The sequence below is a fragment of the Mercenaria mercenaria genome, chromosome 18 (assembly GCF_021730395.1).
Source record: "Mercenaria mercenaria strain notata chromosome 18, MADL_Memer_1, whole genome shotgun sequence".
Taxonomy (NCBI): domain Eukaryota; kingdom Metazoa; phylum Mollusca; class Bivalvia; order Venerida; family Veneridae; genus Mercenaria; species Mercenaria mercenaria.
This window is the reverse complement of record NC_069378.1, coordinates 12,958,674-12,970,174: the sequence shown is the minus strand read 5'-3', so window position 1 is coordinate 12,970,174 and position 11,501 is coordinate 12,958,674. Positions and strand designations below refer to the sequence as shown.

Below are 11,501 nucleotides of genomic sequence, written 5' to 3'. Positions count from 1 at the left end.
TTCCATATAACAAGGTAACCCATTGATGGATCTTTACGAAATTCTATACAACTGTAGATTACCGTAAGGCATTTGTGCAACTTATGTCAGGATATCCTAACTAACTTGCCTTATTTTCTTTTACCTTAAGCATATATTTATGTTTAAAAATACGAATGTCAATGTACTCAAACCATTCATTAAACCAGCACAGTCCAGATACTAGTATAGATAAGTTTTGTATATCTAGAAATGAAATTAAATATCTTTCAAAATCCACCTAAACAGCATGGATTGGGATATAAATTCACTGACTTTGCTTTTCTTTTTTTCTTTTTTTTTTGTATTTTTCATTTTTATAGAGTTTTTCTAAGATTTCTTTTACGGCTATTTTTATTACAATTGTTTCTACTGAAATTTTTGTGATTTCTTTTTTCTTCAGCTATTTTATTACAACGTGATATTAACAGTATTAAACATTTCAATTCCCATTGCTATGAATATATGCTCTTTATAAAATTTAATTTGTGTTTAGATGTTCTTTTTTTTTAACTGGCAATTTTAATAAAAACGTGCAAAATATAATTAAATTCGGAACAGTTTCAGTACATGGATACCGCTAGAGACGCTCTTTATTAAAAGAAAAATGAAAAAATAAAAAACTAGACCTATCACTGAAGGTGATGAATGTACGCCCCACACGCACTGACACAGTACATTGCAATTTGGCGCACACAAGATTGCATAATTATGTGAACTGTATGTATATAGACTCTATGTATATAGCAAAGTAACAAAAAACAAAGTCCCATAACTCTTCAGGAAGATTTTTTCTGAAAGAACGTAACATGCGCCACAAGTAAGATTGGAACTGAATCCTACTGATCACTTGTGTTAAGTTTCATTAAACTGTGTGCATGGGTATAGGAGATTAGGTGCGCGTAAGATTGCATATGCAAAATGTATGTATATAGTATAACATTATTAACAAAAAAACAAGGTCCCGTAACTGTGCAGTTTTTTTTCTGAAAGAACGTAACATGCACCATGCACAACTAGGATTGGTACTGATCACTTGTGTGAAGTGTCAATAAATTGTGTGCTTGGGTTCAGGAGATTAGGCGCGCACAAGATTGCATATGCAGACTCTGTGTATACAGTATAGTAACAAATAATGAAGTCCTATAACTCTGCAAATATTTTTTCTGAAAGTACCTAACATGCACCATGCATAACTAGGGTTGGTACTGATCACTTTTGTGAAGTTTCATTAAATTGTGTAGGTGGTTATAGGAGATTAGGTGCGCACAAGATTACATATGCAAAATGTATGTATATAGTAAAATAATATTAACAAAAACCAAAGTCCCGTAACTGTGCAGATTTTTTTCTTAAAGAACGTAACATGCACAATGTACAACTAGGGTTGGTACTGACCACTTGTGAGTGTGTGTGAAGTGTCATTGAATTGTGTGCGTGAGTTCAGGAGAGGATTTAAACGAATTCTATTTAGTACGACCCTTGGTTAGACTATTCGATTTAGTACGACCCAGGATAGGACATATTCTATTTAGTATGACAATGGTTGAGAAGTAGTTTTAAGCTAATTATAATTAGTACAACCCAGGGTCAGACATATTCTATAATGTATGACCCTAGGATCATAGTAAATCGAATTAGCACGACTCTGAATTAAGGTTAAAACCCATTTAGCTTTCAGAACATTTGACTTCGTTTTAAGAATTCAACATTTTCCTGCTTTAAAACGTCTCGGTGGTCCATACCTCCGACAACACTAGCACATTAAAACAATAAAACAATACAATGTTATTGCCTAGGAAACGTCGTTTGAGGCCCCTTTCACACGCTCAGGAATCTACATTTTGGTTGTTTTTATACGAAAACTATATTTCGGGAGGGGGAACTCCGAACCCCCTCCTCCACCATTTTTATAGGAGACATACCCTCCTTTTATTTCTCTCTTTTGTGCGTACTGTAAAAATGAGCACAGCCCCTGATGTAGAAAAAAAACTACCAAAATACGTTCCATTCCATACGATCCTCAACACATCATATGTACCCTTGCAACGCATGTTGTCGCTGCGAAAACTCGGCCGTATTTTGGTAGTGACTACCAAAATGCGTTGCTATCATTTTGAGCTGTTGTTGTCTGAATATCAAATTGGAGGTTCCGTAATTTTAGAAACAATTAGGCTAAACCACAGGAGCCTGAAATTCTATCCAAAAGCCATGAAAAGTCTGTATATGAAAAAAGACCCCCCCCCCCACCTCTATATAATAAAAAACACCAGGAATGAAACGCATTCACACCCCACCCACCACAAGAAAACATGAAAATTTCAAAGTAAGCAGTGCGAGTGTTCTCGGATGGCATAATTATCTAAAGGCAACTAAAATATATGCGGGACTGTGCTTACTGGTCGCTTCACCGTATTAACTAACACGAAATCAACGATTTCAACAACATTTCGTTCATCGTCCAAACCATTGCGTGACGTCACACCTTCATGTATATTTCTGCGCTGGAGAGAATACAAAATAATTTCAAGAACCAGGTAAAAAATATCTGTATATGTCATGTTTTATTATTAATATTTCTTTCAATAAATATTACATCTTTGAATTTCTTTAACCATTAAATAATAAAAGAATTAGGCATATCATGTTGGAAAAAACCCATTATGGGAACTAACTCTAGCATTGACAAAAGAGGGGAAGTAACTCAACCATTGACGGAAGCAGCGCATAACAGAAAAAAAGAATATCGTGGCTGCTCAGCTACGCTTGGTGATACGGAATGAGTTTTCTGATATCAAATGTTAATTGTGTTGTAAATGACAAATGACATTGTTTACTCGATGCTGTTCTGTTCTGTTCTAAATTGTGTACGGATCGGACCGGATACTGGCATTTACACAAAAGCATTATTAATTTCGGTGCAGAAATATACATGAAGGTGTGACGTCACGCAATGGTTTGGACGATGAACGAAATGTTGTTGAAGTCGTTGATTTCGTATTAGTTAGTACGGTGAAGCGACCAGTAAGCACAGTCCCGCATATATTTTAGTTGCCTTTAGATAATATGCCATCCGAGAACACTCGCACTGCTTACTTTGAAATTTTCATGTTTTCTCGTGGTGGGTGGGGTGTGAATGCGTTTCATTCCTGGTGTTTTTTATTATATAGAGGGGGGGGGTCTTTTTTCATATACAGACTTTTCATGGCTTTTGGATAGAATTTCAGGCTCCTGTGGCTAAACTATAATTTTAATCATTAACTTTAACGTATCAAATAATTACCTCCCTTTTATAAGACAAATATGCAAGTTAACGTTTATTGTAATGCATATCACTCATTTATTAAATTATTAGTTTATTTTCCTATTGTTATATTTATTTCCTGACGTATATATAATATTAAATGTAACTTTGGTTTTATATCTTAACTTTTAAGTTTGCTGTTTTTGTTGTAGTATATAAGCAATAACCTACATGAGAGTGTAACTCTGGTTTCACTACAGACACGCATAAATCTTTCGCCTTATACTAAAGATTTCCGTGCAGTGGAACAATCAATGAGTCTAACAATCTGACTAAAGTACTTGATCTTCTAAACGAAGATCTGAGAACGACCCATTCACATTCGTCTTCTGTATATTTTGGATTTCCAGTATTGCTATTTTTATTTTATCCAATCAGACGACTTGTTCGAATGTCAAAGAGTAAGAAAAATGTGCAGTCATTCCAGGGCTCGAACCCGGGACCCCTCGCTTACAAAGCAAATGGCCTACCGACTGAGCAAACCGGCTATCTGATACATTATGACATAAGAATTGTAAATATCAAAAGTCAAGGCTACAGGTAGATTTGCAAGATGTTGTAAGTTAGGCTCTGATTGGCTAGCGAAAGGTCGTCAGAACGAGGCAATGAATAGGTCGTTCTCAGATCCTATGCGTAGCGTAATAGGATATGTACTTTAGTCAGATTGTGAGTCTAATGACTTATTTCTGAAGCCTTTCGAAAGAAGGGTAACTCACATACCGCAACAAAAAAGAATAAGTATTAAAGTGTCATCTTGTTTACACATTTACGAGCGAGGGATGCAAAAAAACATCAACTGATTTTCATATTCATAACGGAGAAAATCGATCCATTTAAAGACCCACCACGACCTAGTGACTTTTTTCGCCCACAAAAACTTCATGAAAATCATTTTTATAATACAGGTAATATACAGCTATACTTCAAGTTTTCAGGTGGACAATTTAGGCCCTTCCTGAATAAATGTGTTTTCAAAACTTCATCTACAAACTTATTCAGTCAATCTCTTTTCAGTATATAGGAATAACTATCTTACACTGTAGAAACAAAATGTGATTGAAATTTTAACTAAATACACTGATTTATGTGCATAATTCAATAACATGTTAAGACATTAAACACATTGTCTTGGCCTTATATACGTCACTGTCAGTTTGTAACTAGATACTTGTTTTTTCTCATTTTCTTCATGCAAAGCATGTATAATTACCATCATGGAAATACAAAAGAATATAGTTATTTTGTGGTGCCTCTTTAATCACTAAGTGGTAATGAATTAATGAAAATTCATATACATAATATTCCGCCTCCTACGGAGATGGAGGAACTGCCAAAACACAGTGACGGCACATATGAGAAACAAAACTAAGCTTCTCTGTAATGTATGAACGAAATTCAGCAAAAGAATCATGACTACAAAGTTAACATTTTGCGCACATGATCTAATTATTGTCGGCAAAACAATTTCCAGAAGTCCACTCCTAATTCCATTTAATGTAATATAATTTAATTCCAACTTTTCCTTATTTTCATGTTCATTAAATTTGGTAAAACTAACTGTTCGTTAAGTAAAATGATCAAAAAATCTATCTCTCCTGGATGTTTTTGGCGGCAATTATAATTTATAATTTTATTATTAGTGGATGAAATTTGAAGACCATCATTGATTGTTAAAATGTCTCATTACGGCTAAAGCAGAATTTAATAAAAAAAACATTTTTTTTGTAGAAACATTTTTATGCTTTTCAAAATTTAATGGTCTTAAAATGAAACATAGACTTCCATAACACACGGCTATCATTTCTTCATGTTATCATTAAGATAGTCTAAGTCCTATTTTATAGTTTGCGGGAAACTAAGGTTAAAAAATGGTTGTCTGTTTTTCTGTGCTTTAAGAGGATATGTTGAAAAATTTCAGCTAGACATTGTATAGAACCTAACAACCACTACAAATGCATTTTTTATTCAAATTACTTGTGCAATTGTCTAGAAAATCAAAATTTTCGTTTGGAGATGGAACTTTTTGCGGAAGTTATCATTTCGGACGTTTTAGAATTACGTTGGATTTGGATAAGGAACATTGTAAGGGAAAACTGATAGCCACGCATGTTCAGAATTGTAATGCAACATGATATAGGGCTTTGTAAAACAGAAATTGAAGGCATTGTTAAATATCAATTTCTTTGATTGTGGTCAAAATATTTATTCTTTAGATTCGAAATACAATGCACAGCGTTTTTCTGAACTAATGAATTGAACTTGTAAAGATAATAACCCTTAGCCTGCTAAATTTCTAAAATGGACTGACTATCATTCAATTTGGGCATTACTTTTTATTAATTTGAAGGGGTGTTCACTGTAAATTTACCGACTGAATAGCAAAAGGCGCAGACTACGATCAGCCTACACGGATGTATAGGCTGATCTTGGTCTACACTGGTCACAAAGGCAGAATCTCTTGCCGCCAGCAGGCTAAAATATAAAATTGTAAATAACAGTTTTCTGAACTATTAAATTGTACTTGTAATGGTAATATTTTTCTCTTATAATATATAATCCTTTTACCTTTTTTATTTAAATACAAACGTTAATAATTTTATCAGAGACCACACAGCTTTATATAATAACAAAATTATTTTTTTCTAAACGTTTCAACCGATGAAAAATGTCAAACTTACTTTATATTAGTAATTAATATAAAGAGTTTGCCTTACGTTAAAAGTATTAACTCATTTGAAGTAAAACTCCTGGACTAGAGTAAAACATCAAAGAGGAATTACAACATATTTTGCCAAAGTTTCCCAAAAACTGGAACAGCCATAATGATTTACACCTGTAATAATTGCAAAACAGTACATTTTTATCACATTGAAAGTTAATGCTCCCTATTCTTCGGAAAATTACTAGTGTGGCACAACTAAGTATCAAACAAATAACATTTATTTATTTATTTTTTTTTTTTTTTTTTTTTTATTTATTTATTTATTTGGGTTCGGCGCACAAATACAGTATATGTTATATGGCGCCAAACAGGACTACAAATTTTGGTTTCACATCTCATTTACATCGAAATAAAAAATAAAAACATGAGGTATGCAATCAAAATTTGCATACCTGCTGGAATCACAGAGTTACAGCAAAACCAAGTGTTAAGACTATTAGTCGCCTCTTACGATCATGCAAGTGTAAGGCAGTGGTTCCAATTCTTTTCATACATAGATCGTCCCAGAACCACATGGGGCCAAACAAATAACATACATCAATATTTCATTGCAATTTAGTACAACTGAAAATCCGAACACAGACAACCCAAGTTACCTTGCTGTAAAGATTACCTTATTCATTCATACAGTGTTTACAATAAAAACTTTAAAAAATTCAAAAGGTGATATCTTGTGCAAATTTAGTATATTTTTATAGAATTAAGGGAAGACTTTTTTAAAACACAGAATTGAAAGTATAGGAACTGAAAATGTGGTCGGTTTATGACTGAGTTTTTAAAAAGTTACAAAATCTTACTGGAAGTTACCTCATGAGAAATAAAACGCTACCGCTTTCTCAAATGAAATAGAAAAAAAAACAACTAACACTTCAGTTATGTAACTGAACACTAGTGAGGAGAAAAAAATAAAAGTACTAACACTAGTTCACTGTACTTGTGAGACTTACAAAAATATAAGAAAGAGGTTTAAAACTAGTGACGTTATGGAATACAGAAATAAAAAGTGATATATACATTTATTGTTTAAGGTCTGATCAGTTCAATTCACTTATCATAGATACACCAGTTTCTTTAAGGTATTTCATCCAACATTAACATCTCAAGTTTCCGTGTAACATCGGCGAATTAAGTATGCTCTAAATTGTAACATTTGCTAACTTTGTGACATTTAAAAAGCTGGTATAAGTTTCATTTTGGACCTTACAGAATTTGCCAATTACATGGAAACTCGGGTTGTTATTGATGGTGGTAAAACCTTAAGTTACGTGTACTAACATTCTGAGGCACAAGCAACAGTTTAACACGGTCAAATTAAGTAACCCAAATTGGACCTATTATAGTTTGCTGTTTAACGTCTGCCGCGTTTAAGAGAGCTGAATAATGTAAAATAGGTCTAACTATAGGCATATACTTTTCCTATACTTCAACTGAACGTGTTGCTTGGCCTCTTATACAAACTTCTGTCAAACTGTCACCAGCAAATGATGTGGAAAGGTATATCCCCAGAAATCACTTTGCATTTAACCTTGGAGTATGGGATGCTTGAATACATTTCCTCACTATCATCTTGGTTAAAAGAAATTTCCATAGACTTGTGTGCAATTTCTGGTGTACTTGAAGAAGATGTATTTAAAGCTTCGTTATTGTTCTCGTCTACTGCTTTCAGCATTTCACTGGCATTATAACTCATTCTAGCATACAACTGCTGTTCTTGTCACTTTTCGGGGGTGATTTAACAAGAGTATTAACAGAAAGATTCTCGCGCTCACGTGCTGTTATGACACCTTTTTACATATGTGCGTTCCGTGAAAAGGCGTAAACGTACTACGGCCACAAAACGAATATTTCAAATGGAAATGACGTCAACAGGAAAAAAACAACTCGGATATTCCCGCGCATTTCATGGAAATTTAATGACGTTGGGGTAGAATGGATTCATTTATTAGGTTTTTTTCCCGTTTTATGCTAGAATAGCGTTAGCGCATATTCATTACGTGTTATAACATCTTCAGAATCCCGAGGGATTGTTTGGTGCCCGAGCCTGAAGTTTCAGACAAATTCTAATGGCCGAAAAATCCAAATCGCTTAGATTGTACACTAAGCCAAATTAAGTATTTCAATAAATTGCTAGCTCACACACAAAACAAAGGTGTCCGGAATGTCTAACCAATAAAGCGATCGAGATGCTATAAATTCAACTGTAAACTGCAAGTCTATAATTGATGTGGAACATGTATAAGTTGTTCCTTGAATAAAACAACTGTTTGAATCCACGTCCTTGTCGAAATATTTTTTAAATCATGTCCGGAGGGTGAGAAAACACTTCTTCAACAAGATGATGAAGCTTTTTTGCAAGTCAAAGTAACAATCTTGGGTTATGTATGAACTTCGACACATGACTCCATCTGGAAAGATAAAATGAAATACCATTTCACTTTAGATAAAAAAGATAATCTTCTGTGTTAATATGAAAATATGAAATATTCTGAAACAGTTAATTTATAAGGTATTTTCGTTACCTTAGAATATTTGGCAATGTCTTTTGATTACGTCATATCCGAAAACACGTACACTTCAAAAGCTCTCTTTTCTGTCAAAAAGACATGATCAGTTCCACGCCACCGATACAGTATAATTTTTTTCATAAAGTTGTTGAATTTTTGAGTGCTTAAGAACAGATACCTACGGAAGCATTGAGGGGACATCGGATTTTTTTAAATTTTAATTTATCTCGTGGCCACGAGTTATAACTAAGAAAAAAAAACGAAAAACAAAAAATGTTATCTCGTGGCCACGAGATATAACTAAGAAAAAAAAATCTTAATTCGTGGCCACGAAATATAAGTAAGAAAAAAACAGAAAACGATTTTTGCTAATTCGTGGCCACGAAATATAAGTAAGGGAAAAAACAACAGAAAACGATTTTTGCTAATTCGTGGCCACGAAATATAACTAAGAAAAGAACAAAAAACGATTTTGGTAATTCGTGGTCACGAAATATAAGCAAGAAAACAACAAAAAACGATTTTTGCTCATTCGTGGCCACGAAATATTAGTAAGAAAAAAAATGAAAAACGATTTTTGCTTATTTGTGGCCACGAAATATAAAAGAGCATTTCGTTTTTCGTTTTTGTTTTCTTACTTATATTAGCAGAAATCGTTTTATATTTTTAGTAAAAGACTGTTAATTTCATGTGCCTTCGTGTTGTTTTTCATGTAAGCTAATGTTAGGTCAGTATATTTCTGATGCTTATAGACAACTGCATGTTGACTAATTAAATGTATAAATCTCTTGTCCTTGTCGTGCTTGCTGACTAATTGCATACTGAATAGTCTAGAGTAAAGAAAACCGCTGCACCATGCTAATTGCTAAAATTTTAAATGCTAATTATTTCATGCTAAATGCCAAGTTTTTTCTTAAATCTTACTGCTACATACTAAACGCTTTATTCCATTTACTGAATGCTATATGCCAAATAGCTAATGCTTATTGCCAAATGATAACAATGTCATAAGAACGTTGAACCGAAACTGTTTACTCTTGAAATGTTTACAAAAAGGTCTGATAGAGAAAAAGTGATGAAATTAAGGCCAATGACTATTTACAGGATGCATTTATACACTGATATATTCAGCTCTTTTTTTCACAATATCTGGAATGTTTTCGACCTGAATGGAGCCAATATGACTTAAGCACTCACCCATACTATATACAAATGTAAGTATAGATCCTTGCTTCATTTTAAAACTAAGATCGGGTACCTGGAGATATAACCTACATACATGTAGAGCAAAATCTATCTCGGGTTATTGGGCAATAAACCACCCATGAACTGTGCTGCGTGCGAAATTGCGAATCGTGTTTTGGCTATTCCATTTATACACTGCGTGTAAAGTTTTATGTATGAATCTGCAACTTTTACATTTTGCGGGAGGAAAGTTCAACAGCCAAATACAGGTGGGTAGCACGAAGAGTAGTTCAGAGCGTAAAAAGTAGTTACCATTTTTTCCAACACTGTTGTTTCAAGTATGTCGTGTTAGAGTCGAAATAACAAGTTCCAAAGTGTGATTTATCGTAGAATAACTTGTGTTTTTCGTTCTTATGCGAAAGAATATATCACTCGGGCCTACGGCCTTCGTGATACATTCTTACGCACAAGAACTTAAAACACGGGTCATTCTACAATAAACCACACTTGGGAACTTATTATTTCTTAAATAGATAAGTACGTACATTTTCATAAGAAGTGTAACGTGTCGGAGTTCGTTCCAACGAATTCGTCGCCAATAACAATATAGAGGTTTCATACATGATTAGACAAAGTCTTAAATTATATTTTCTCTTCTAAAGCTATAGTAGATTCTACACAAAAATAGTTGATGAAAAACAAGGACCTTACTACTTGGAAAAAGGTACGCGAACGCATCTTTTATTCTATATCCTTTCCGCAGCTGTAATTAAACGTATTATTGTCTGAGCTACCGTAGAATCAACATTTATTACACGAAATTCATTTTGAAAATATTTCTGAAATTTCTAAATCTGCAGCTCTCAAATACGGAAATATTTTACATCCGAGGCATATACTGACACTTTTAGACACCATCAAAAAGGACCTTTTGAGCGATTGACCTGTTCTAATCTCTGGCCTGGCCTGGCCTGGCTCAATGAGCCCAATTTTCGACTGGGCCGGGCCAGGCCAGGCCATAGATTTCAATTTTGTTAAAGGTGAAAGTGATTTCTACAGCATCTTTAAAATCTGACTTTTGAACTTGTTAATTGAAGAATATGTTTGGATATTTCAGACATTATATAAATACATTTTGAATTCCTACTCCACAAAATTATACACCTAGTAATAAGCCTGTGGCTAACAAAACTATTAAGTCTAATTTAAAGGTGATGCCTGGATTAAATGTTATGACTATTATCAGGGGATCTCCACCTCAATTCACTCTTGACTGGTGTCTTGGTTTTACCCCAATTGAATAACCTATCTACATGTAATTTTTATATCTATTGAGGATTATTTAGTATTGTCCGAAACTATTGAACTGTCACTCAAGAATATTCCGTATGCTTCCGTAAATAAATTTTCGGTGTCCAAACTTAAATAAAAATATAAATATTGAAAACCAAATAAAATATAACATTTCTTTATCACCAGGTCGTATATGCAGATTATAGTTGTGCTGACAAAACGTTCAGCGACCAATCTCGGGGATGTGAGTTCGAGACACCTGTTTGACCATTTTCATTTTTTTTTTAATTTCATCTGTAAACTTAGAATGCAGGAAAACTGTCACACTTATCGTGATTTATTGTTCATTTATTGAAAGAAATACACAAGTTTTTGACATTCTTCTACGTACAATTTATAACCAAGAGTGTTATATATATTTGATAAAATGTTGTAAGAATAAAAACAGTATCGATAAAATGACATTATATCGAAT

General features: G+C 33.5%; 1 non-coding gene across 1 annotated transcript; it reads left to right on the top strand.

The window, feature by feature from the left end:
• Positions 1-3,502: 3,502 nt before the first annotated feature.
• Positions 3,503-3,625, top strand: LOC128550865 (U5 spliceosomal RNA). Its single transcript, XR_008368526.1, has one exon. It is a non-coding gene; the product is annotated as a U5 spliceosomal RNA (small nuclear RNA).
• The last annotated feature ends 7,876 nt before the right edge of the window (positions 3,626-11,501 follow it).